Here is a 27943-nt window from a genome sequence, read left to right as displayed (position 1 = left end):
TGGCCTGCAGTAGGAGCGTCATGCAACTGCTCAAGAACCAATGTCCAGAGATGGCGTCCTACAAGGAGTAACATGCTGGCCCTCCAGGGCGTAAGCTGCGACAGTAGAGAACCTTGTCGTGGAGCACGAACATGGGCGACGTGAGCTACGAATGACGAGAATTGAGATGATCGATGAGAACACGTAAGCAGTCATCACGCCGTTGTTCAGTGCGCATGTCTTGCAGATCAGCAATGGTCAGGACGCAAGAGTAAGTGTCATGCAGTTCATATTCAGGGTGGTCGATAGGCTGACCGGAGAGGCTGTCGGCGTCCTTGTGCAACCGGCCGGGTTTGTACAAAACGGCAAATTAATATTCTTCGAGCGGTAGCGCCTATCTACCCAATCGTCCAGTGGGGTCTTTAAGTGAGGAGAGCCAGGACAACGCGTCGTGACCGGTAACCACGGAAAATGTACGGCTGTACAAGCAGGGGCGGAATTTGGCAAATACCCGACCTAACGCCAGGCATTTCCGCTCGGTAATTGAAAAATTCATTTCGGCAGCTAACAGGAGGCGGCTGCCGTATGCAATTACGCGCTGTGCCTTACGCTTTCATTCAGAAAGTACAGCGCCAATTCCATGGCCACTGGCATCTGTGTGAAGTTCAATGGCGGCAGAAGGTTCATTATGATCCAACAATGGGGCAGCCGTACGAGGGAGAATAAGGCTTTGCTTTGAGCAAGGACCCATGTGAAAGTAATGTCCATCTAAAGTAAGTCGGTGAGTGGGCGAGCAGTTTCGGCGAAACTGTTGATAAAACGACGCAAATACGAGCACAGCCCAACAAAGCTACTTATGTCTCCGGCGGAAGACGAATCAGGAAAGTTCTGAACAGCGCGAATCTTGTTAGGGTCGGGTTGAACGCCAGCGGCACTGTCGAGATGGCCAAGAACGGTAATTTGGCGAAGTCCAAAGTGGCACCTGTATAAGTTTCAATTGCAGGCTGGCACCTCAAAAAATAGCATGAATAGCCGATAGACGCGTTAGATGACTCGTGAAAGTTGGTGAAAAGACTATGACATCGTCTAGATAATGTAGACATGTGGGCCATTTAAAGCCGCGAAGTAAGGCGTCCATCACTCTTTCAAAGGTTGCCGGGGAATTACAAAGGCCGAACAGCATGACCTAGAGTTGGTAGAGGCCTTCAGGTCTTAATAAGGCAGTTTTCTTACAGGCCCATGGCATCTGCCGAGATTTGCCAATAGCCTGATCGGACGTCTATCGATGAGAAGCACGTGGCCCCGTGCAAGCAGTACAAGGCCTCATCAATACGCCGCAGAGGGTAGACGTCTTTGCGTGTGATTTCGTTGAGGTGTCTGTAATCCACACAAAAGCGCCAACTGCCGTCCTTCTTGACAAGGACAACAGGGGACGCCCAAAGACTGCGAGATGGCTCGATAACAGCTTTAGTCAACATCTTATCAACTTATCGTAGTATCACTCGTCATTCAGCATGTGTAACACAGTACGCCCATGGCGTATCGGATTGGCGTCTCCCGTGTAAATAAAATGGGCGACCACCGGTGTCTTGGCTAAAGGGCGGCCGTCAAGGTCCAAAATGTCGCGGTAAGTTTCCAAGAGACGGCGGTGGTCAGCAGCTTGTGCCGGAAGAACATCACGTGTAATCATCTTGCTAAGTTCGTCTGTGAGAGTCGGTGAATCGGAGGTCCCTGTAGAGGTCGACGAAATTTTGGTGTCGAGAGCCGACATCTCGCAATCGCTCCCAGGTGATATATCGCCAGAAGACGTGCCCCTCGGAGTAATCTGAGTTGAGCAGTTAAAATTAAGGAGAGGGCGAAGCCCAATTGCCTGTAACAGTGAGCACGGTATGAGGAACGGACAAATTTCTTTCAAGTAGTATGTCAGCAATGGGACATAATACATAGATTCCGTCAGGAACATATGGGAGCGACAGTAGAGTGACGTACGTAGTGGCTTGAGGCACCAGGCGAATGCCTTCAGGAGAGCATAACCTTGGATGTGTGACTGGTGGACTGTAGTAGCCATGGGGCAGTTAAAGCTGCATGGCACTAGACGCGTAATCAAAAAGGGCTCAATGGGCCAATAAAAAGTCCAAGCTGAACATAACGTCGTAAGGGCGTTGTTCCGAAACGGCAAACAAAACAGACGCCTGGCGCCCCACAATGTCAATGTGAGCGGTGCAAATACCAAGCACGGTAGGCGTTCCGTCGACGACGCGGCGGGTGCGTGGATGCGACATCATCACACGATGATGTCGCTTCGGTATTCAGTAGTTGCTAGAACTGATGTGGTGAAGCACCGGCGTTTCGTTGTTCCGGATGTCATTCTGTAATGATGGCGTCAACAGACGTAACATTCGTGGACACAACTATGTTGAAGGCATCGCCGGCATTGCCTTTAAGGACGTGGGCAACTTTGTCAGCCTCGGCCATGTTTTCATAGTCTTTACGGCAGAGAGCTAAAACGTCTTGTATGTAGGTCGCATGTGGCTCCGTGGACGTCTGCGCACGCAAGATGTGAGCTTACATTATAGGCTAGCGATCTTTATGTGCATGAAAACAAATGCCAGTAAGGTAACGAAGAAAGAGAGTGAATTGGCATGACTACGCCGGGTACGGAGTCTGTGTAGGATCGGAGTCAGCGCACGTACCTTCCCCCTTCCGCTGTTTGTGCCCAGAGATGCATCTGCGTTTCGGACAAAGCTCGCTTCGGGGGGAAAGGGCAACCGACCTCCGTATTGGTGTCACTCATGTCATCGGTCTCCTGACGTCGCATTGGGGGAAGTGACTGAACAATGGCCGCGCTTGGGCATAAAAGGAGCAACGGACGGCGGGAGTGATCGGCTGCTACAACTTCATCATAAACTTTTTGTGTATTACTTTGAACTTTCTTGTATATATGTAAATATAAACGTGTTGGTCAAACGTCCTGAATACAAGGCCCAGCCTCCCGTTCCCTTACTCCTCCATGAGGAAATAATTTCCACATGATCGGACCCCAGTCGCAACAGCATCTACAACACACAACTCCTCATAAGCAAGAGCCGCGTTGCACCACTAAAATAGATTTGCCTTCCGCGTCTGGAGCTCTGCGCCTGCGTCATCGGCGCGAAATTGCGTGGCTATGTAAAGACAGTGCCATCACAGAGGAAAAAAAACCTACGTAAAGAGAGGACACTCAAGCCGTTTCGCGGCCGGGCAAGTAAGGTTCCGACCACCCGACAGGCGGCGTAGCGATTTGCGCTTCCAGTTAACCTCAAAGGTAGACAGCTTATCATACGTTTACTGGGTTACGTCCACGCATCCCGTTTCCTTAGTTACGTTGATGCTGCGCTGTTCACGTGCCGCTGGTTACGCCCAGCCCACCGCGCTTTTCCACACGCCACCTCCTTCGTGCAGTAAACTGTTCTCTTTTTTCTGCAGAGATAATTTTGCTGTTCCTTGCGTTAAGAACATTGTTAGCAAGGCGTTTGTTATGCTGGGTGTGGGTACTTTGGACGTGTAGCATAGTATTTGAGCCGTGACACACGTTTACAGTACAGCCATCCGTTTGTTTTAGCACCCATTTTTCCGGAAGAGCATTTGCATTATTTCTAACGCTTAATTTTCCAAAAGTCACTCGCAGTATGCTTCGGTTTAAAGCACGTAACTCGCTATATATGGCTTACCCGCACCATCCCACAAAAGTTTCGTTTGGCGCGGCGCGAGCCGTGTAATGCGCATTTGGGATTGTGTTGTGAAGGATGTTTTCCTCACTGCACGCTGCATGTGCCTGGCTTGGTTCGCAAGTCCCACTTTTATTTCACGCGTAGTCTGTAAGTGCAAAAAACCCTCTGCTTGTTGTTTGTGTACTTATTAAATGTGTGATCCAGTATGTTTTCTGTGTAATTCCCTGTGCAAACAAGAAAGAAGTTATTTTTTTTTGGAACCACTGCTTCCTATTGTGTGCAGCTGAGAAAAGCGGCTCAGAAACGGTAAAAGAATTGCAATAAAGAGAGCTCTGATCGCAATATTTTTCCAGTCTGCATGAGCTGATTCACCCTTGCTAGTTCTTCGAGAAGCTTGACGACTTTTCCAGTAAGATGTTTGTGATTCGCGAACCTATTACGTCCATTTGGACAGCATGCTTAAAAATGAAATATTAAAGCTCTCGCGCTCCACTAGAGGAGACATATTGAGCATTTGTGGAGCCAAAAGTAAACCAGAATCGAAAGCATTGTTATCGAAACCGAAACCAAAACAGAGATACTCCACGGGTCAAAAATGTCGGAAGGCAAAATTAGCTGTCTTACCAGCCGCTCAGCTCAGGGCGCTCGCCGAAGTGCAGCAGCTCAGCCGCAGGGCCCTACGGCAGTGTCCGATCTTCACCGATATGTTTCGCTATGGCGTCATTGCTGAGCTCTGTTCAAGGTCACTTTTGGACCTACACTCTCGTCGCCTACACGTACCGACAAAAAGATAGTTGTTCATACGTCATTGGCTCTCCGAAAATGACGGCCTGACTTCGCCGTTTCTGTGGCATCATAGTGAAGGAAATGACGACCCAGCTGACTTGATGTCGCGAGGGACGTCATCCCCTTGTCTTTCTTGCGTCGACTTTGTGGTGGTAAGGTCCGAACTGGCTTCATGATCCGCAACTCATTCCTGCTGAGTATACTGAATTGCCAGAACAATTTGAAGACGATAAAAATGCTACAGGGTGCCTCAATGTGTCCTTCTGCAGCGTTTGTTTCGAGCACTATAGCCCGCATTAAAAGATGCAGTATCATGAAGAAACTGTTAAGAGTCATTGGTTCCGCGTCGTCGAAGCAATCTTCGACTGGTGGATCATTAACCGCACCAGTGCTTCATAACGCGGAACAATACTGGTTGCAAAACATCAAGAAGAGATGTTGTTCGATGAAGTGCAAGTGCAGTGCGTAGGTAAAGGCCTACCGTCCACAACTCCTGTTCGTCGGTTATATCCATTACTCCACGGAAGTGGTTTACATCATATCAGTGGTCGTCTGCAGCAGCTCCCTTGCCTCCTTAGACGTCAGCCACCCAGTCAAGTTACCAGCAAGGCACGCATTCACCTCTCTCATTGTTTTAGCTACGCATGGGTGCGTACTCAATGGTGGAGTCGAAGCCACGCTTTGGTAGTTTCGAAAGAGGTTTTGCATTGTAAAACAGGACAGCCGACCGTTAAAAGGGTGCTAAGCAGTTGTTTATCTCGCAAAGACCATAAGCCTGTTCCGAGACAGCACCGTTCGCTCCGTTGCCGAGGCATGATCCCCGAAGCAAGTTTGTTCACTGTTGGTTTACATTACTGCGGGCCCCTCTATACGCGAGACACAGCTGCTATCAGCAAAACAGCATACATCTTGATCTTCTCGCGGACTTTCACTCGCTCCGTACATTCAGAATTGATAAACAATATGGCAATGAGCACCACACTTTTGACTTGCTGTCGTTTTCTCTGGAGGCGTGCAATCCCCAACACCACATACTTGGACAATGCACTGTCTTTCCACAGTTGTGCGCCAGTGTTTAAGACCGCTCTGCCGGCTCTCCAAGAATACGCTGCTCACGTCAAGATGAAAAATTCAGAAAAAGTTTCGTGAGGGGGTGGGGGGGGGTCGCTGGTGGGAGCGCCTCATGCGGTCGACAAAAAATTCATTGAGACGCTCACTTGGATCCAGCTGTATCAACGACGAGGCCTTCTCTACCGTTCGCTGCTACGTTGAAGCGGTCATAAACAGCAGGCCTGTTATTTGTCTTTATAGCAACCCGGATGAACTGCAACCTAAGCTTACTCCATCGCACATCTTCTTCGGAGATCCGCCGTATGCTTTCCGCGAAGAGCCAGCATTCCCGATTGCACGTCATTGACAAGAGCAGACCTCCTCTGCCACGCACGCGCTATCGCCAGCGTCTCACAGAAGCGAGGCCCATGAAGAAGGAAATTCATCAAGAGTGGACACTCCGCGAAAACACGAAGTATCTTACGCCTAGTGTTTGGCACATCCGTTAGCGGACGCGATTATCGAAAAAACACAATGTTAAATGGACACACAGGGCAATGCTTTATATTACAGCGGAGCTGCCTTAGGATAGTTTTCAGCGTTTCGTGATGTGCGTAGGCAAAAACGATGGCGGCGTCTATAGAGCTAAAATGGCTTAAGTAGAAGGCAAAATCGTATCAGCGTATGTGTCCCAGTTGCGTTTTAGGTGTGCCAAAACCAGTGATGGATGATGGATGATGGTGTGATGCGCTGTGAGCTGCACAAAGAACGACAGCCCGGCCGTTACCTTACCTTACCTGCCTTACCGATGCCGGACGACAGGCTTGCAGTGGAATGTGCCGACGCGTGCGCTGTACAGACGGGGTTTGGAATCGCTGCCGCCACCGGATACGTTCATCCCGGAACGTCAAAGAGGAACCTTGAAGACTCGTTTGGGTGGATCCTCCCGGTGGAGCCCAATGCCATCGTAATTGTTGGTGACATTAACGTCGGTGTGTCTCGTCCCGACGGAAAGTGATTCTTGGAGTTTGTCTTCGAAAGATTCGGCCTTCAATGCTACACCAAGATGAATGTCTCCACGACCCGCCATCGGTGGTGCATTAGACCGAACGTTCGCTGAGAACATCCCTAGTGTCGTCACAGAGCCCATTGCCATCTATTATAGCTGCTATAAAGCCATAATTATTGGGTTCATGAGGGAAACGTAAATACAAATGAACATACCAACGTGCACAATGGTGTTATATTGCTCTGTTGTGTTATTTTATTTTATTTATAGTTCTATACTGCTCCGCTGCACATCCACCTTCACAATGTGGAATGGCTCTGAAGTCCTTTTTCTTTCCCGCTAATAGAAAAATGTCTGCCTATAAAAGAAGTTACACTTTCGAACCTACTTATCTTGCGTTACCTAGCGACAAGACAATGACGCGCCAGACGCACCAAATGCATGCGTCATGTGCCAGACACGCCACTGAAGCGAGCAAAGCCGGCATCACATGTGAGCGCTTGCCTCTTCACTAAACAGTGCCACACTCCCGCAAGCGCTTCGCGCTGATTTTCACTAGATCTACGTATTTGTAGCATTTTCACCAATGTTAAAATGTATGTGTAAGTCCTACGACCGAGACGAGAGCTCCTTCCGTTTTCGGACACCTAATTCAAAGGAATAAATGGACTGATCAGCGAGCCAAATGTGACTTCGAATTTACAATTCGAGTTAATAAAACACATTTCCTACTCTTAACAAGGAGTAAGCGGTCGTTGGCTCACGTTGGTTAAAGATTGATATTTCTTTATATTTACCATAAACCAAATCTCCAATCTTAAATCTTCTAGGCTAACTCCAGTGTACTTTGGGCTTGGGCTTACGCACCCAGGATAGTGTGCCTGCATGCGCTATCGCAGGGCCTTTCTTTTCCTCACGCCACCCGCACCGCCGCTGGCAGAAGGTGATCACGTTGTTGACAGGTGATAACAATCATTTTACTCTATACAGACTAGGCAACCAGGCGGAAAGAACACCGGCACACCGCTTTCTTCAGCTCTGATGCCATCGGTATAAGCAAAGGCGCGTTTTCACCGTAGCAGCAGTAGCACACGCTTACTAAACACTTTTGACCTATTCGGCCGGAGCAGGGATCTGACTTAATCGTGCGCACTGGAGCAGTATATACGCTCACACTCATCGCCACGCGATATCGTTTCTGCAGCATCTCTGAGAATTATGGGGCGCCCCTCACTGGGCTGCACGAATTGCTCTGAAAGTGCTTAAAGCGTGAAAGTTGTTCACTCTGTGGTGTGCGGGTGGATCGTTATCGTCTGCAAACGTTATTGCGCATTGGCCGCGAATTGGCCATCGCTTTATTACCCACCGCGCCTCTACCTACCATATAAGAAAGCTTTAGGATAGCGTTTGTCGCCTTATGTAGGTTCTATGAGAGCACCTGTGCAAACGTAAAAAGGAGGTTAGAAGACAGGGCGGCCCTCCCTTGCCTTGTGCCAAACGTATCCAAACCAAGGCAATTCAATAGCAAGCATGTGTTGCTAGGCCGACGCGCCCCGTTTAGGCATGCGGGCGTCAAAATCGCTAAACGTTGTCAGAAATTTGACACACTATGCGCTCACAACTAATGATTCAGGTGAATTTACAGGAAGCGAAAGCTCATTGCAATAGTTCCTGGCGATCAACTAGAGCGAGAGCGTAGCCATGACAAGAATTCCCGCTGAAACGAGAGCCTCTGGTGCCACCATGATGGACAACGATAATTCTTTGCATGCGTAAACAATACGAACGTTAAGCCCGCCAAATACCACATGCTATCATAGCGCACGTAAACCACAGAAACCCAATAACGTTCGGAGCATGCGCAGTAATAACAACGCAACTTCTTTACGTACGTAATGCGATTACGTTTGGTTGCAAACGCTAGTCTAAAACTGCCTATAAATTTTTTGGGGGGTGAACTGTCGCTTTAATAGCGTTCACAATGCAAAGTTAAAAATTGGAGGACGCTTAAGCTTCGCCTTCCAGAGTGGAACGCGATAGCGTTATCGCACCCCATTCGCACCGCCTACTCAAACGCTCTACGCCAGCCAAACGTCGCGATCGGTAGAGATAGCCGGGCCCCGACGCGCCATGAAGGCGGACGCTGTAATGGGGCGAGTGGCGCGCCACGTGTCGGGGCAGCGCCGTACATTGCGAGGAGGGGGTCTTCTGTGTTTGCCGCAAGATGGCTCTGCGTGTGCGCGGAGCGCAGAAGAAATTTAGCGGAAACGTACTTCGCTACTCGTGAAACTGCGACTTCTGTAAGTTACATGGTCATAATTACCGATATACACCGCAGTATAACTTTCTACGGCACGTTTCTAAGGCAACACCACATTCACTAGAGGCGATTTCGTCCCGTTTTAAGGAACGAACTCGTGGCTGAGTGGTAGCGTCTCCGTCTCGCACACCGGAGACCCTGGTTCGATTCCCAGCAGCCCATCTTGCAAGGTATTTTATTTATGAAGTGCCTTCTGGGATTTATCGCTCACGGCCAACGCCGCTGACGCCGACGCCGATGACACCGGCTTTTCTGCGACACGAGCTCGTTAACGCTCTCGCGTTAAAACCCGTTTTGGTTACGTCATATTGCGCAGCTATCGCTTTAAAATCAACCGTGCTTTAAATTTTCGGTGCGAACCTCCGTCATATCCAATAACCCTCGTATTGTAGTGGGAGCCCCGATTAAGTTTCGCTACCCTTCACACAAGCAACAACTTAGCCAATACACTCACAGGACAGACTAGGCGACAGCTACCGCTTTGCAAGTTTATAAACATGTGGCACAGGTTTGCACCAGTAATCGTTTCTTTAGCTTAAACCGTAATCGCAGCTTATGCCACGCCGCATCAGCTCGTTAACTGTTGCTGTGTTTCAGCCAAATTAGATAAAGCAATAAGCGAGACAAACACCACCAACCACCACAAAGCCGCTGGTAAGAGACAAACAGAACTATTCACTTCAAAAGCTTTTGCATTCATATGGAATAAAGAATGTGCGCTGCATCAAAAAAAACTTAGCCGATACAAACGACACGGCGTGTGTCCGCCGCCACGTCCGAGTTGCACCCCAACCGCGGGCTCGTAGTACGTTGGCCGGCTCCTTGCTGCAGCCTGCACTGTCCATATCCAGCTTTAGTGGACACGTACCAACTAGCGCCCCAAGCGGCCCCGGCACGAAGCTAGTGCGTTTTCAATGGAACGAGCGGGTTTTTCGCGAATAACAAAAGCTGCAGGTCGATTATCGAAAAAGGCAGGTGACAGACGTGTTCTGGAAGGCGTAATCAGGCAATGGCAGGCGTAATCAGGCAAACATTGACAGCATTTCATTAGAGAGTGCCTGTCTACTCTGTGGAGATTACGTATGACAATGCTTAACAATGGCGCTCATTAACGCAATATTTCCATTCATAGTGAGCAAAAGCGGCTGTCGTATCCACAGTAGAATAGATTTAAATGGCTTTAATCCCATGGACATTATATCATTGCCAACTTCCGTGGGATTGGAGTCGTGAAAATGGGATACAGTTGACAGGGAAATCAGAAGGTTGATGAATGGCAAGAAGGCGGAAGCTTGCACAAGACCTCGGGGATATAAAATGACTTTTTGAGAAGCTTGGTCAGGGGGCCACGCAATGGTTTCCACGTCTATTAAAAATCCTCCAAGATATGAACAGAGGCCGACAAAAATGCGGGCACTTTGGAAAAGGTGAAACCGCTGGAAATTTCAGGACAGCATTAGCCTAAATATAAAAGATGACTTAAATATAAGAAACCGTAACGTGGACAGGGTGGCCAAATTCTGGCACAAATAAATCGGCTGTTGAAGCAGTTCAGCTGAAACGCAATGGTGCGAAATAAGGCGACAATGTCGGCAAGTGTTGAACAAAGTTCAAGTAGTTCCTGTGGCCGACGCCAGCGCACGGCAGCTGTCAAGCGACTGCACGTATTAGCGAGATGCCTGGTCGTCAGTAGTTACAGTATGCTTCGGGTCTGAAATATTGGACGCGGACAGCATCACATTGAATACAGTGCATTCTACGGTGTCATTCTTGGACAGATGGTTCCCATTCTCGCACAATGAGGACGGGAACAAATTGTCTCACGTGCCGGCTGTCACCTTCCTCCTACTGCCAACATTCCTTCCCCTCCGTAGCTGCTTAGCTTTTATTGGGTTCGGCTGCTAATCACGAGGTCTCGGGATCGAATACCAACCACATCAGCCGTATTTCAATGGTTGTGAAACGCGAAGACGCGCCTACTTAGGGTTAGGCGCACGTTAAAAATCCCAAGTGGTCTAAATTATTCCAGAATCCTCCACTACGGCGTGCCTCATAATGAAATCGTGGTTTTGGCAAGTAAAGCCTCATAATGTGTTATGTAACATTCGTTAAAGATGTCCTGGGCAGTCGCACAACTCTTGAATACAATTAAGTGTCAGAAGTTGCGCGTGAGGTCTTTGAATATGTCATCATAATCATCATCATCAGCATCAGCCTGGTTACGCCCACTGCAGGGCAAAGGCCTCTCCCATACTTCTCCAACAACCCCGGTCATCTACTAATTGTCGCCATGTCGTCCCTGCAAACTTCTTAGTCTCATCCGCCCACCTAACTTTGTGCCACCCCCTGCTACGCTTCCCTTCCCTTGGAATCCAGTCCGTGTATCATAGCTGTGTCTTACCAGTACTCACCTACCGGGCAGAAACTTGGAGGCTTACGAAAAGGATTCTACTTAAATTGAGGACGACGCAACGAGCTATTGAAAGAAGAATGATGGGTATAACGTTAAGGGATAAGAAAAGAGCAGATTGGGTGAGGGAACAAACGCGAGTTAATGAAATCTTAGTTGAAATCAAGAAAAAGAAATGAGCATGGGCAGGACATGTAAGGAGGAGGGGAGATAACCGATGGTCATTAAGGGTTGCATATGTGGATAGCCTTTATGGCGTTCGATAGCTGCTAGTCTACATTGCGGCTATATAATAAAGGCGGAACGGCAACATGGTAGAGAATGTGGATAATATACAAATCCCGCATATATTACTGCACAATAATTTTAAATAGCGTTCTTGCATCACGCACGCGGATAACCACCATAGGAGACTACTTTGGAAACTAACTGCAAGTACTGTATATATCGTACCCAAGGGTGTACCTGGCCTGGTGGCCAGTAAATGTGACCTAATATTGCGAGCAGCTTCGGCCATAGCATGCTAACGGATGACGACAAAAAAAATGAAAAATGACCATTCGTGAAAAATGACCATTCATTTACAATCCTTCCATCGCTTTCATTGAATCGTTATTCCTTAGGTTGGAATGCTCCCTTACATTCCGTGTAGTTTATCGTCCCCCGAATGCTTCCTTTGTGTCCATAAACTTGAAAGGATGTTTAGTGTACTCACAAAACATATGACACTGTTTGTGGCTATTGTTGGCGATATGAAAATTGATACCAGAAGTTCAGCCCATGATGATTATATGTACTTACTAAAATCATATCCCTTTCGTTGTCACAATATCTACACGACTAACGGCCACCTCTGCTACTGTGATCTATCATGGATTCACAAATTCTGAGAAAAAAATAATTCCTTGCGCTTACGATAAGCATATCACAGATCGCTTGCAAATAATTGTCTCTGTCGACAATATACAGAAGAAGGCAAGTGGTACGCCGAGGTCTGTAACAAAAATAGGCTACGTTGTTTTAAGAAATAATATTCTGATAACTAATATAGGTTAACTAACACCGAATTTTCAAACTTGAATCCAGGTCATAAAAATACAATCGAAAAAAGGCAGCACAGTGTGTCGGTTCATTTTTGGACACGCCACTATATCCCTGGATGTTAATAGTTTTAGCGCGAAGAAACCCACGACACGAGAGAAGGCACACAGGACACAGAGCTGTGTCCTGTGTGGCTTCTTTCGTGTCGTGCGTTTTTTTCTTTTTTTTAGCTAAAAACTATCAACATGCAATACCAACTAGCCCACCAGTCTGTTTATTCCCTGGATCAACAAATACATTCTGGAAGTCATAAAGAGCAAGGATTACTGGTATGATAAATGGAAACGTCCTTAAGATAATGAAAATTATTTATGTCCGTTAAAACTAATCCGTAAGAAGTCTGTTGCATTGATGAGAATGAGTAAGAAGGATCTTAAACATGGCAAATTCGAACAAACTTAGAAATTGTGAATAAAATCATTGGCTATTCTCGCGTACCAAGATTATCTTCTAATGTCATTGATTTCAACACGGTTGAATATTTTAACACCTATTTTACAGCGAAGCTGCATATGGCTAGGATCCCTGGATTCTTTCGCCTCCGTTGCCTGAAAACTATCATGAACAATGGCTCATACCCCCGTAAGCAAGCTGGAAATACAATGGCTTATAGATAGCCCCGTAGGGCAAAGACTACAAGCAATAAGCAAAGTGAAGCGAAATGTGCTTAGATTCTTTACAATCCCACATACAGCATACAAAGCCACATGTCGACTATCATTATCAATGTCTCATACCCCATTAAGCAATGGCTTATACCCCCTTAAGCAAGCACAAAATGTAATGACTCATACCGCCGTAAGGCAGAGGCAGCAAGCACTTATCAAATTGAACATTGCATGCATTCTTTGTAATCACGGATGCAGCTTACAGAACAGCATACGTTTCAATAAAGTACAAGCTCAAAACAAGCATCGAAACCACATAATTGACGATAAGGCGCTCGTGATAGCAATGCGAAGCACGTGGTGCTCCCCGCATACGTTTGCCGGTAAAGATTACTATGGCGCAAGCTGCCGCGGCGACGCCAGCTTACGACGTGGGGTGGTACGCGCCTATAGCCTTTCGTGTGTAAACTAACCAGCCCAGTAACTGATTTCAATGTTGTTGCAGCACCAAGATGGGTGGCGGCATGCTGTAAAAATAACCATTACTCCCATCCCTGCCATTACTCTATAATAGCCCTACTACCATAAATCTAATGCCATAAAACATTCCATACCCTCCATCAGCAGTTGTAGTGTTGATTTTGAACGGCTTCGCTGGCCGGGATGGAGAGTTTTTTTTCTTCCATTGGCCCAATATTAAGTGAAAAATTATGGAGTCTATTAATCAACGCAGTCTTTCATATTCTAATGCCAGTTAGTTTGTAATGCATTACACTGACCTCGAAAAGATCACATCTATAGTGCTAGGAATACAAACAAACAAGTCGGTATGATTAGATGACATAACTGTAAGGCTTCTTAAAGATTGTGGGATCGTTTCATGCCACCTATTCAACCATTTTGTATAAGTAGCAAAAAAAAAAAACAGCAATGGTTGTTCTGATGCACAAAATTGACAATAACTCTCACCTAAGTATAGGCCAATTTAGGTTTTGAATATCATTAAAACACTTTTGAAAAAATTTGTGCTAACCGGTTTCCTAAATATATTGCCAAGTATAACGTGCTCTCTCATCTGCAACATGGTTTCAGACTAAATTACCTCCACTGCGTTACGACCTTTAAACAAATATATAAACATTGCGTTAAATGACAATAACTTAGTAGTAGTTATGGTCTTAGATCTCAGAAAAGCATTCGATATTTTTGATCGCAGTGTACCACGAGATAAATTACCACATCGCGGTTTTCGTGGGGGTATATTTGAGAAACTTCTCAATTACGTTCAGGACCGTAAACAAGCAGTGGTAATGAATGTCGTCACGTCTTGTATGCGGTACTTGCGCACCGGCGTTCCTCAGGGGCCGCTGCTCACACCGTTGCTTTTACCTTATATGTGAATGACTTGCCGCATACATTTCAGTCTTCTAAGGTTTTGATGTACGCTGATGATACGTACATTGTAGTTACTGCTAATGATCCATATAATCTTGAGGGGAACGCAAAAGTCGAAATGAGTATATTGCCCTAGGAAAAGAGTATTAACACCGAATAGATTAAATATGTCGCCTTCCACTCTAGGTGGAAATCTGTAAATACTAATGAAATCAAGTTTACAAACAACCACTATGACATCGACCGAACAAGTATCTTCAGTTCAGTACCTGGGAGTCATTACAGATAACCGCTTACACTGGCACAAGCAGATTCAAGGTATTCGCTGCAAATTAGCTCCGGTCAGTCAGTCATCCTAAAGGTCAGGCTTGTAATTACTTTTGTATCACAACGCACGAATGCTTTGCTTTGCTTTTGTTCGTTGTCAGCTCTCATACTGCACTGAGTCTTGGGGAGGCACATACTGAACTTACCTGAACCCGGTAAGCCAACTCAGAAACACGTGCTGTGAAAATCATGACCATTTCTAAGCCTTTGTTTTACAAATCACAGATTTTGCTTTTCGACCTCTCATGGAGATTAAAAATAGCAACAGTGTGTAGACCATTGTCAACTATCATCATCCTTTTCATGTGTCGTTGTTTCGCGATCCTTCTCGTAGTAATAGACAATTATCTTTCGGTAATTTAGATATTCCCCTCGCTAATAGCATGTACGGTGAACATTTACTACATTTATGTGGTCTCAAAATATGAAACGCTAATCCTTTTTTTATTAAAATGTCACCTCATTGTTCTAACGCACTACAACACTACATCGCACAATCAACAAAGCTCTAACGTAATCAAATATTTATACAATGTATAACTGATTTGCATTTTTTCATGTATATTATTTTCATTTTTTCTTCTCAAAATACTTTTCTATATTGTAAACTAGATTTGATATAGAATTTGAATAAATTTGATTGATTTTGTGTTCGATGTCATATTTGATCAAAAGTATATGCTTGATTTTTGATTAACTGTTGATTTGACATTTGATGATTGTATGCTTGATTTGATTCAATGTTGTACGCCCTGTCTGAAGTGTCATTGCAAAAAAACCTATTTTTGCACTTTAGCTACCCTAGGGCAAATGGTCCCTTCAGTCTGTGCAAACGAATGAAATAAATGTCAGTCAATCAATCAAGCGCTTTTCGTCCATAAATCTGAAGACGGGCTACTGGCAAATCGAAGTTGACGTGACGGATCGAGATAAGACCGTTTTCATCACACCGGACGGCCTCTATGAATTCAAGGTCATGATATTCGGTCTTCGCTCGGCCCCGCAATTTTCCAGCTTGTAATGGACACGGTATTGGCTCGCTTAAAATGGTATACCTGTCGGTCTTGTCACGTCGTCGTCTTTGCCTCAAACTTCCACGACTACGTTAAGCGTCTTGCGACAGTACTGCAGCCCGTCACATCATCTGGGCTGACCCTGAAACCAGAGAAATCCCGTTTCGCTTACGAATAACTTCTGTTTGTGGGCCACTTCATTAGCAAGTCTGGAGTCCTTCCTGGTGCGCAGAGAACAGCTGTCATTGTAAAGTTTTGGCAGCCAGTGGACAAGAACGCAGTGGGCAAGTTTCTTTGTCTGTGTGCATACTATCGGCGCTTTGTCAAGAACGTTTCTCTTATTGCCATGCCTCTGACTCTTCTCACGATATCAAACGTTGAATTTAAGTTGAGAACGATGCAAGTCAAGGTATCTGAAGAATCAAAACGACGCCTGCAGTCACCACCAATACTAGCCCACTTCGGCGAGGCGCCGATACTAAAATCTACAGCAACGCAAGCAGCGTAGGCCTCGGCACTATCCTCGTCCAGAAGAAGCGCGCACTTTACAGGGTCATATTTCAAGTTAGCCAGTCACTGTCGAAAACGGAATCCAGTTATTCAAACACGGAAAAGGAATGCCTTGGCCAAGTTTGGGCTACCACAAGATTTCTACCTTGCGTATATGGCAGGTCGTTAAAAGCCACAAGGGAACGTCACGCACTATGTTGACTAGCCAATATAAAGGACTCTTCAGGACGCCTAGCCCGCTGCAGCGTCCGACTGCGAGAATTCAACATCACCATGATACACAAGCACGGAGCAAAACACTCTGATGCCGATTGCCTCTCCAGCGCTCCTATTGGCCAGCTCCCGCAAAACGACCAGGACGATGACTGTTTCCTAGGGATGATAAGTACCAACGACTTTGCCCAACAGCAGCGAGCCGACCAGGAGCTAGAAGCCTCGTAGAGTTCTTGAAAGAGAAGACCGACTTTTTGCCAAAGGCAGCCAGCGCGGATTGTCTTTGTGTGCATTGCAAAACGACGTCCTCATAAGGAGAAACTTCTCGCCAGTCCGCTCCAACTACCATCTGGTTGAGCCTTCAGCATTGCCTCCAGAGATTCTCCACACTCTTCGTGATAACCCAATAGTAGGGTATCTCGGTTTTTAACCCGCCGCGATAGTCTAGAGGCTATGACGTTGCGATTCTAAACGCGAGGTCGCGCGATTAAATCCCAGCCGCGGCAGTCCCATTTAGATGAGGGCAAAATGCAAATACGCCCGCGTCTTGTGCATTGGTGTCAAGGTAAAGATTCGCTTGTTGTCAAAATTAATCCAGAGTCCACCTCTGCGGCGTGCCTCGTAATAAAAACGCGGGTTTAGTACGTAAAAGCCCAGAATGCAATTCAATCTAGGGTTTTCCCGTATGCTCGCGAGGATTCAAAAGAAGCAGTACTAGCGACGCTTGAACGACGACGTCGCCCATTAGGTCAAGACGTGCCGAGACTGTCAGCGACGCAAGACACCCCCGAGAAGGCCCGCGGGATTGATACAGCTGATCTAGCCTCCTTACCAACAGTTTGAGACGACAGGGACGGACTTGTTGGAGCGCTTTCTGACGTCAACATCTGAAAACAAGTGAGTTGTTGTAACTACCGACTAGATTACCTACTACGTGGACACGAAAGCCCTGCCCAAAGCTAGTGCGGCGGAAGTAACGAAATTCTTCGTCGAGGAGATCCTGCTGCAGCATGGTGAACCAGAAGACCTCATTACCGACAGAGGAATGGCTATTACTGCAGAGCTTACTGAAGCTATCCTGCAATATAGCCAGACTAGTCACCAGACGGCAACCGCCTACTAGACGCAGACGAATAACCTAATGGAACTGCCGAACAAGGCGTTCGCCAACATGTTAGCGATGTACGTCGACGTCTAACGCACCTTTCGTACGTAATCTTCGCTTGCAACACGGCAGTGCAAGAAACAACGCGCTTCACGCCTTTAAAGCTGGTTTACGGAAGGAACGCGACAACGACTCTCTACGCCATGCTACCGCACATCACCGACGAAGAATGGAACGGAAAACTTGTTTCGTCACATAGCAGATAATAACGGTCCATGCTATATGGACATCAGCTTAAGGCTGACGGTGACCTGGGGGCCCACACGGTGCCCTAGACTTGCGTGTGCAGATCGAAGCTGGCCAACACGGTCTCCCATCGCTCAAGAGAATGAACTGGTGATTGTGCCGGCGGCGGCGGCTCTTCCTAGCATTCCCAGAGAATATGGTCGTAAGTGGATAACTCGCCACAAAGTCTACATACCGGGTCATAGTCCCCGGGATACATGCGTGATAATAGATAAGGGTTCAAGAAGTAGCGCGTATGAAGACGTCTCCAAGTTGTCTCTTGGGCCTTATCCAGCGACTTGTCGGGTGGAGAGAAAATGCATCTTCCAAATTTGCAGTGATTCGATATGTGATGATAGGAAGCCAGCCCATCCCTTTAAAAACTCGTGGAAACTAGCTGGCTTCCGACTCGGTTAAAGAATCATTGAGCCTTATTGGGAACTGTCTCGTTTCCCGGATTTACTGAGTAGGCTCGAACCCAGATGATCTCAATTTCGCTGGCTGAGTGACTGGCCTGCCTCAAAATGTGCCCCACCGCTCTTGAAATCCTCCCCCGCACAATACGGTGGATGGCTACATTAGAATCGCTGAATATTACATCAGAATTTCCGCTAACTATTACTAATGCTATCGCCATTTCGTCCTCGGTCTCGGAAGGCCTTGCCTTGGCCGTAGCAGAGACGATCAGACGTCCGTGCGCGTCCACCGCTACCAGTGCAAACGCTTCGTCCCGTGTGTATTTTTCCGCCTCCATGTATACCGCTCCTTCATGCCGATCATATTTATTGTTCAGAGCCTTATCCCTCACCTTCGTCCTGCCCGCGCGATATGCAGGGTGCATGTTCTTTGGCACAGGTGTTATTATAAGCGCTTTCCGGACCTCCTTGGGTACCTGCGCCTTAGCGTCCGGCGCTGGAACTTCGGTTCCTATTCCCACACATTCGAGTATGGCCCTTCCAGCACAAGTGCTCGTGAGTCTACTCAGCTGCATCGTTAGATCTACTTCTTTCAGCTCTCCCAGTGTGTTGTGAACTGCCAAACCCAGGACCCTTTCGGTGGAAGTGCAGTTTGGTTATCCTAACGCGGCCTTGTACGTCTTTCTAATGACTGCTCAGGCTTTATCTTTTTACGCGGAATCTAGTTTGCGATATGGGAGTGAGTGAGCTACTTTCCTCAGGACAAAGGCCTGCACCAATTTACAAAGCTCTCTTTCCTTCACCCCTCACTTGCGGATTGCAATCTGCCCGATTAGCCTCACCGACATGTTCCCTGCGGTTACTGCTTCTCAAGCGTCTCCTTCAATTCTTCCTGTTTGTTTGTAGATACATTCTCAAAATTTGTACAGTCTGTACTTGCCTAATGGAATGTCCTCCCACACCAACATCAAGTGGGCGTGGGGGCACGTATCCTCTGGCGCGGATGACCTTAGGTTTATCTCTGATCACTAACAACTCGGACTTGGAATGCGAGCAGGACAAGCCCGCTTCGCCCACAAGCTCCTCAGTGGTATCCACCGCCTGTTGTAGAGTATCCTCTATGTGGCTGACGTTTCCTGTGGTGACCAACAAGGTAATATTATCTGCATAGAATGCATGTCGTAGCCCGGGAATAGCGGCGCGATCGGTTGGAAGTTTGATTAGAGAGAGATTGAAGAGAAACGGCGATAACACCGAGCCTTGAGGCTTCCCTCTACCTCCCAGCGAGAACGTGTCCGATCGGAGCTCTCCTTCTGCTGTTTCGCTGATCCTGTCTCTTTGAAAATAGCGGATCTATTGAAAAACTCTTTCAGTCGCATTGATGTCCGAAAGAATACTCAGATTAGCGTCGTGCGCCACATTGTCAAATACTTTGTTTAGATTCAATCCTAGAATGACGTTGGTGCCCGAAACGTGCCCAGGGTCCACAATGTCCGCCTTAGGCTGAATCATAACGTCTTCTGTGGATAGGTTGGCCTTTAACCATAGCATTGTCGATGGAATTAGGTCGTTGTCCTCAGCAAACTCCTGTTGCCTATTAAGCACCACATGTTCCGTTAACTTGCCTAAGAAAGAGGTAAGGAAAATGGGACGCAGGTTTTCTATGCACAACTTTTACCCCGGCTTTGGCATAAAGGTTACCTTTGCACGCCTCCACTCCAGCGCAACTTCACCTTCCGTCCAGTATTTGTTCGTTAGATCCGTAAGAGCCTACACCGACTTCGCATCCAAATTCCTAAGTGGTTTATTTGTAACTCCTTCCGGTCCGGCCGCGGACGTGGTACGGGGCTAGCCCATGGCATACCACGCCTCCGCCTCCATGATTTAAGCATCTAGCACCGGGTTCGGTAGCCCCTGATATTCTAGTAACAGCACCTCTGGAGTCTTACTGAGGTATCTGTCTCATAACTCTTGCAAGAACGCCTATGTGGTGCCTTTATATTGATGTATAAACCTCATCAGTTGACTCTTCTGTGTCAATTCAGCTTTTCTATGATCCAGACGGTGTCTCAGTAGTTGCCAAATCTTCCTGCACTCTAGCTGTCCTTTCATGCAGTCACATATCTGACCCCATTACCTGTTCTGAAGCTGAATAGTATGAGCTTCTATCTGTCTTTTCAACTGCGCTAGTGTCCTTTTAAGTGAGCTACTATGCTTACTTTTTCTCAAACGCTTCTGTAAGCCGGCCTCCCACAAGGGAAATAGTTTGGAGTCGGAGGTTTGCCTTTCCTCTTGCATAGACATCTCCACCGTGGTTTTGTTTACGTTGCTTTTCAGCGACTCTGTCCATTCTTTGAGGTCAATGATTTCTGTTTCGTCATCGCGCCCCTTCAGGTCCCCTTCAGGCGGTAGATACGGCTTATAGCCTGGTAATTTAACCTCGCCACTAGCTTCCTGTAATACTCAGACGTCCGGTGGATTCTGGAGGGTTCGAGCGTGAAACTGCAGGCTCCCTCACTTGCGGCGATAGCTCGTACAGTTCAATTGCCACACCTCAATGTGTTGGCGAGGGGCCATGATGATGTGCGGTTCCTTGGTACACTGCGGCTAAGCCAGATACTGCACGGAAACTTGCTTACAACGTATTAAGCTTTTCCATCACTTGTTCCAGCATAACCGTTACCTCACTTTGTCATAGCCTAAATTTCTTTGTTAAGTCGTCGACGCTTAACGTCAGCGAATCCAGTTTCGCTTCCATAGCATCCTATCGATTCGAGAGCACATTCATGTCGGCCCTCAATTTGAGAGGGGTTCTCACGTGTTGTGGCGTGTCCGCCTCTGACGTCTCGACTACGCGTCTAGTGCACGTACTCTCTTGAGGAGGAGGCAATCCTTTAACCTTTGTGCGGCACTCTGTTTCCGCGGCTGCACTTTCGATCGGAGGGGCTGGCAGGGGCTGTGCCAGTGGTACTGCTTTCTGCTATTTCCTTCTTAAGACCTGCAACTGCGCGCCTGCAGCTGCTTTTTGTGTTACTTCTCTTGAGCATTCATAGTGGATGATACCGTGCCTGGCCAGCTCACCTTGCTATTGGGCTTGCTTCGGTTTCTGCCTCGGCATGAACTTCTATCCCTTCTTCTATACCCGGCCTCTCGGGTAGCGGCGGGAAGGAGCTCGAGTGGTGCCGGGCTTTGTCCCTTTGTCACGCCTGGCTCGACGACCTGTCCCTGAATCTTCACTCGTTATCCACGTTGCGCAGCACCACGTTCCCGTTATGTTTGCTTGGCTGTTTCTGGACCATGAAGCGATGCTTGCAGTTCCAGCTCCCGGTGCGATGTTCCCCGTGACACACACTACAGTCCAGTTTGCATGTAAGCCGCTCCTTCTCCGGGGGAGCGGTGTGACCTTCGCCGCATCAGCGGCATAAGTTAGCCTTGAAGTTGAAACGAACGTCGGTCTGCTAGCCGACTTTCCTCCTATTTCCCACGGGTGGATGCGAAAGACGGACCCCAGTGGTAGACTTGCCTCGGGATCTTCCTTCCTTCAAAAGGGATTTCGATCGTTCTCGAACGGCCCAGCTACCGGCCATCGACAATGACGATTCCCGGATTGCGACGCGTGAAGCTCTCTCTAACCTTGTTTGGCGGGCCCTCGTCCATCACGCCTTGAATCGAGTCATCCAGCGCTGCGGCGTACGGGGCCACTTCTAGATCATTGCCCCCGAGCTTGAAGGTCTTCAGCCCAGTGTACGCTGCTGCTCGCTGGCGATCCGGGGTACTGACTGTGAGCGTGTTATTCACGGGACTAACATGCGCGGTGCCTTCGACTTACGCTGCCTGAAGCGGCACTCTGGTTGCGTCGCATATAGCTGGCTCGAGTTGGCGTATGGCGAAGCTGTTCAAGCCCCAGACTCGTGGAAGGGACACCATGTTGTAGTCACTCGTCGGTAGCCATGGAAACGGAGTCCTCCCTTTAGTAGCGGGAGGCCGCCGCTTCTTCATGTGAGAGTTAGCGCCCGACATGCCATCGACCTGCCCCTGCGTAGGTCCTGCTCCGTCAGAGTGGTTGTCGGCTCCGTGCTTTTAAACGAAGGACGATCTCCCATTCCCCGGGTTTAAGCTCCGCTGGTATAATATATTCGCATTCAACAGTGCATTCCATCGCAGAGGCCATGGCAGCCACGGAACAGCTCGGGGGAACGAACGCGGTGCCTAGCGACGCGGCATCGAGCTCGGCCTAGGCGATAGGTTCAGCTCTTCCACCCCGTGGTCGAGTGGAAAAGTCAGACAAATAACGGAGAATGGGCGTAGACTTGCCAAATGTGGTGTCCGCAGGTGCGCCGCGTTCTCCAGAGGTAATCCCACAAAAACAAAGCTCAAGATTCAAAGCGTTCCGCTAGAAGCTGTCTCTGAGGCGGGAACCCATGCGATGCGCATCCGCACAGCTCGGCTGCCAAGAAGGAAGTCCCCTACCTATGAAGAAAATCTCCAGGTTGGCGCCTATCTGCAGCGCGCCGAGGAAGCACGACAAATTGCCCGCCTCAGCATCAAAAACCAGCAAAAGAAGGACGGCCGACACTACCATCTTCAACGACGCTACGTGGAATAGTAGCCTGGCGACTATGTTTAGGTTTGGAGCCCGATACGCCGATATTGACTAAGTGAGAAACTGAGAAACTTTTGCAGCGCTATTTCGGACCCTACAAGATCATCCAACGTATAGGCACCCTGGTCTATGATGTCGTGCCACGCAACATTACGCAATTACAGCGGCACCACTCGCGACCTGATATAATTTATGTTGTGCACATTAAGGTTTTCTAGCAGCGATGGCAAACCATGGGGCACTTTTTTTTTTTACTACGCGTGCATTCACTTTTGCCCTCGTGTTTTTAGCATTGAGACGATCTTCTTGAAGAGGGGACATTGACACGTGTACTTATTTAGAGTTCTTCAGGGGTCGGCATTTGGCCCGCCTACGAATTAAAGTTATTGCTCAGCTCAAGACGCGCCTGTATGATTTACAACTTACTTTAAAGTTATCTTTGATTCTATCTGCTGTGTATGTCCTCACTGAAGCAATCAGGTTGTATGCGCGACGCGAACTGTGTATAACTTTCTTGAAGGTAAAGGGGCACCAGCGCTTACTCTGGTACTTCGGACGAGTCATTATAAAAGCCGACATGCTTGACCCTCAGATCAAATTTCGACGAGTGTCCTCACCGCTATCGCTCCACTGAGTGTTACTTGCTTTGCTGGGCACCGGTTTGCACAATATACGGTTAGTTTCACGACGCATTCTGTCACTGTAGTTGTTCTCCGTCACTATAATGTGATAATATACATTTGTTGTGAGCTTGCCAGATTTCACGCTACCACTGAGAGGGGCTGCGACAGGAACTTCCGCCAGCAGTTTCTGTCTTTCGTGGCGACGTTATGGTTAAAGCCCCTTACTGTTGAGACGTGGTCATGGTGAGTGCCTGCTTTTTACAGCGGAGTTGTATAGGGCTAGGTTCTGAGCAAAAATGTGTCCACGGTCAAGAGCCTTGTAGATCGAGAATTTCTCCCCATACATGGGCCGATCCCGAAGGTAGCACAATACCGAGCCGACCCATGGCGGAGGTGAAGCAGGCTTTAAGCATTCCGCCAATTTGCAAAAATTAATTTGATATCTTGGGTCCAAATACAACTCGTATCAGATATTAAGCTGATAAGAACAGATACTACACTTTGACCCGCGTCGGCCATGTCTACGTTCGCACCGCCCTCACTTTGTCGGCGTTCCAAGCGCTTGCCTAATCATCTTTCCTTTCCTTCCGCTCTCTCGTGGTTGCGGTCCCGTAAGCGTGCTGCCCGCCACGACCGCGAGGTGGAAAGAAGTGCGAGCCATCCATGCAGCCTCGATCACGCGAACTTGGAACGTTTCACCTGAGCCCCGGCCGGGTTTTAGAGGGAGTTTGCGGGGAACAAAATTTGTTGGGCCTTTGTTGTGTGTGACCGCATGTGCTTTCCAAGTGACCTCAACACCGTTACTGCACTGCGGGACGTCGAACAACACACGAACGCCTTAGCTACAGTGATGCAGTGTCTGCCCTCGGAGTGCAGTGAGGTTCTCGTCCATTCTACGTGCCGCGATTCTTCAGTAAACGTTGTCGTGCCGCGTTTTGTTTTGCATCAAAACAATACATGGAAATACATACCCCCCTCCCTCCCCCCCCCGGTGCCTTATCATCATCCGATGCTCGATATCGTGGAGGAGCGACTAGTCGCACCTCGCTTTCCATTTATGTGCATATAGGCGTTTGACGCATGGCAATGGACAGTTCGCCATTAGGGGCCTTCAGCAAAGGCCCCATTAAGGGGCCTTCGCTTTTCATCCACCTTCACAGAATGTAATCGCACTGAATTTTCGCCGATACCTTGACAGTCTCCGACCGTCGAACCCATGAGCATAGAGATAGAAATTCAACAAGAGTGAATACTCCCTTAGAGCCCAGCGGCTGATTCGAGTGTTGCGCACCAAGCCGCCGGCATTATTATCTGAACCACATTTCCGGTTTCCTTATCGGCGCGCGCGTTTTGAACGCTAGCTGGAACGCGTTATGCCAGCTACGTTGATCGACGCAGCATTTTCTTTTGTGTTTTACTGTTAAACCACGCGCGCTCTTGGTACGGAATCGTTTTATAATGTAGCAAAAATCACAGCGAATGGTCTAACAAGTCTCCATCGAATATGTACCACGTGCAATCTCCTAAGGCGGACGTAGGACTCCTTGTGAAATGAAATGACGGCTTCACGCTCTTTGGCCATACCTGGCCTTTGCGCCAATAAACACCACACATTCATTCAAATGAAGAAATTGCTAAGAGATTTATTAGCAACGGGCGCGAACGGGTAGCTGTTACAAGCGTTCGGCGAAAGACAGCAACCACGAGCTCATGCCGGTGGCGATGGTGCTGTGGCGCAGGCGGCTACTCTTCTTCGTTACAATCGCCCTCCGCAGAAAAAGGCGCCATCCTGGCGGCTTAAGGCGAAGAGACTACTATTGGGTCGTAGTACGGCTTAATGCGAGAGACGTGGACAAGTTCGCGGCCGCGATGGCGTAGGTCCGTCGATGGCGTGAGGGGCTCTACGATGTAATTGACGGAGGACGTTTGCTCGAGAACGCGGTCGGATCCTAGGTACTTTGCGACAAGTTTTGAGGAGAGGCCGGGTGTAGTAGCGGGTACCCGAAGCCATACGAGAGAGCCAGGCAAGAAAGTTGGTGCAGAACGGCCGGCAGGTTGACGGGATTGCTGCTGCCACTGGTCCTCGGTGGAAAAAGAGCGGGCAAGCTGGCGGCATTCCTCGGCATGACAAGCAGCTTCAGATAGCGGAGTACTTTCGGACGCGTCAGGTGTATATGACAGAATGGTATCGAGAGTAGTAGAAGGTTCTCGTCCGTATAGGAGAAAGTAAGGGGAAAAACCAGTAGTTGCTTGGGTCGCAGTATTGTACGCATACGTCACGAAAGGGAGAACTTGGTCCCAGTTTGAATGATCAGAGGCGACGTACATGGAGAGCATATCGCCAAGAGTACGGTTGAAGCGCTCGGTCATGCCGTTAGTTTGCGGATGGTACGCTGTACTGGTTCGGCATTCGTCGAGTAGTGCCTTCAAAGCATCGGAAAGAAAGGCGCGGCCTCTATCGTTCAGAAGTTCGCGAGGGGCACCGTGGCGAAGAACGAAATGTCGTAACAGAAACGATGCAACGTCGCGGGCGGTGGCAGTCGGCAGAGCAGCTGTTTCAGCATAGCGGGTCAAGCGATCCCCTGCAACAATAATCCAGCGGTTGCCTGCTGGAGTGGAGGGTAGCGGTCCGTAGATGTCTATACCAACACGATCAAAGGGCCGACGAGGGCAGGGAATGGGTTGTGACGGGTATACTTGTCCGGGAGGTAATTTTCGGCGTTGGCACTGAGCACAGGAGCGAATGAACTTTCTAACGTAGTTATACATGCCGCGCCAATAAAATCGGATGCGTAGTCGAGCATAGGTCTTGAAGAGGCCGGCATGTGCGCACTGAGGGTCTGCGTGGAAAGCGTCGCAGATAAGGTCACGGAGATGGCGGGGTATCACGAGAAGCCACTTGCGACCGTCAGAGAGGTAATTACGACGATAAAGAAGGCCGTCGCGAATGCAGAAGTGGGCAGCCTGGCGGCGAAGAGCGCGAGATGGTGAAGAGGTGGATGGATCAGAAAGGATGCTGATGAGAGCACTGATCCAGGGATCCTTGCGCTGCTCCGACGGCATGTTGCGCAGTGCATGAGATGGAACTGTGGGCTCAAGGGCGGATAGGCAAGCGCAGTCAGCGGAGACCGGTGAGCGAGAAAGGGCGTCAGCGTCCGTGTGTTTGCGCCCGGAACGGTAGAGGACGCGGATGTCGTACTCCTGTAGCTTAAGGGCCCAGCGAGCAAGTCGGCCAGATGGGTCTTTAAGGGTAGACAGCCAACAAAGGGCGTGATGGTCAGTGACGACATCGAAAGCGTGGCCATACAAATAAGGACGGAATTTTCCAAGGGCCCAAATAATGGATAAACACTCTTTCTCTGTAACAGAGTAATTAGCCTCGGCCTTTGTCGGAGTTCGGCTTGCGTAGGCAACGACATATTCATCAAAGCCCGCTTTTCGTTGTGCGAGTACGGCGCCAAGTCCGACGCCGCTGGCATCGGTGTGGACCTCTGTGGGCGCTGCAGGATCGAAGTGGCGGAGGATAGGTGGCGAGGTTAGCAGGCGGCGTAATTTCGTGAAGGCGTCATCACAGGCGGGCGACCAAGCGGAAAGTTCTTTGTCGCCACTTATAAGGGCTGTCAGGGGGTGCACTTATGGAAGCGAAATTTCGAATGAAACGTCGGAAGTATGAGCATAAACCAAGGAAACTTTGAAGCTCCTTTAACTTCTTTGGTTGCGGAAAGTCGGTGACAGCGCGGAGCTTGGCTGGATCCGGAAGGACGCCGTCTCGTGATACAACATGGCCAAGAATAGTGAGCTTTCGGGTGCCGAAACGACATTTTTTTAAGTTAAGTTGAAGTCCCGCGTCAGTAAGGCATTTGAGAACTTGCTCGAGACGGCTGAGATGGGTTCGGAAATCAGCGGAAAAGACAACTACGTCATCCAGGTAGCATAAACATGTGTTCCATTTGAGGCCGCGTAAAATATTATCCATCATTCTCTCAAAAGTGGCTGGAGCGTTGCACAGGCCGAAAGGCATTACGATGAATTCCTGCAATCCATCAGGTGTTAGAAATGCTGTTTTAGGTCGATCAGATGGTGCCAAGGGGACTTGCCAGTATCCGGAACGTAAATCCAGCGAAGAAAAGAACTCAGCTCCCTGCAAACAGTCGAGGGCGTCGTCGATGCGCGGTAACGGGTAAACGTCCTTGCGCGTTATCTTGTTCAGACGTCGGTAGTCGACGCAGAATCGAATAGAGCCATCCTTTTTCTTAACGAGGACGACCGGTGATGCCCAGGGACTGTTGGAAGGCTGCACAACGCCACACTTGAGCATGTCAGCAACCTGGTGGTCAATGACACGGCGCTCAGAGGCGGAAACTCGGTAAGGGCGCTGCCGAAAAGGTGCATGACTGCCGGTATCTATCTGGTGAAAAACGGTCGATGTGCGGCCCAAACCGGAAGCATGGCTGTCGAAAGAAGCGCTGAACCTCTGCAG

The 27943-nt window shown here is 48.5% G+C and overlaps 1 pseudogene; it reads right to left on the bottom strand.

Annotated features, from left to right (window-relative positions):
- Nucleotides 1–23802: 23802 nt before the first annotated feature.
- LOC126524804 (U2 spliceosomal RNA) lies at nucleotides 23803–23982 on the bottom strand (annotated as a pseudogene).
- Between the last annotated feature and the right edge of the window lie 3961 nt (nucleotides 23983–27943).

Source organism: Dermacentor andersoni, chromosome 3, assembly GCF_023375885.2.
Source record: "Dermacentor andersoni chromosome 3, qqDerAnde1_hic_scaffold, whole genome shotgun sequence".
In the NCBI taxonomy this organism is placed as follows: Eukaryota; Metazoa; Arthropoda; class Arachnida; order Ixodida; family Ixodidae; genus Dermacentor; species Dermacentor andersoni.
This window is presented reverse-complemented; position numbering and strand designations above follow the sequence as displayed.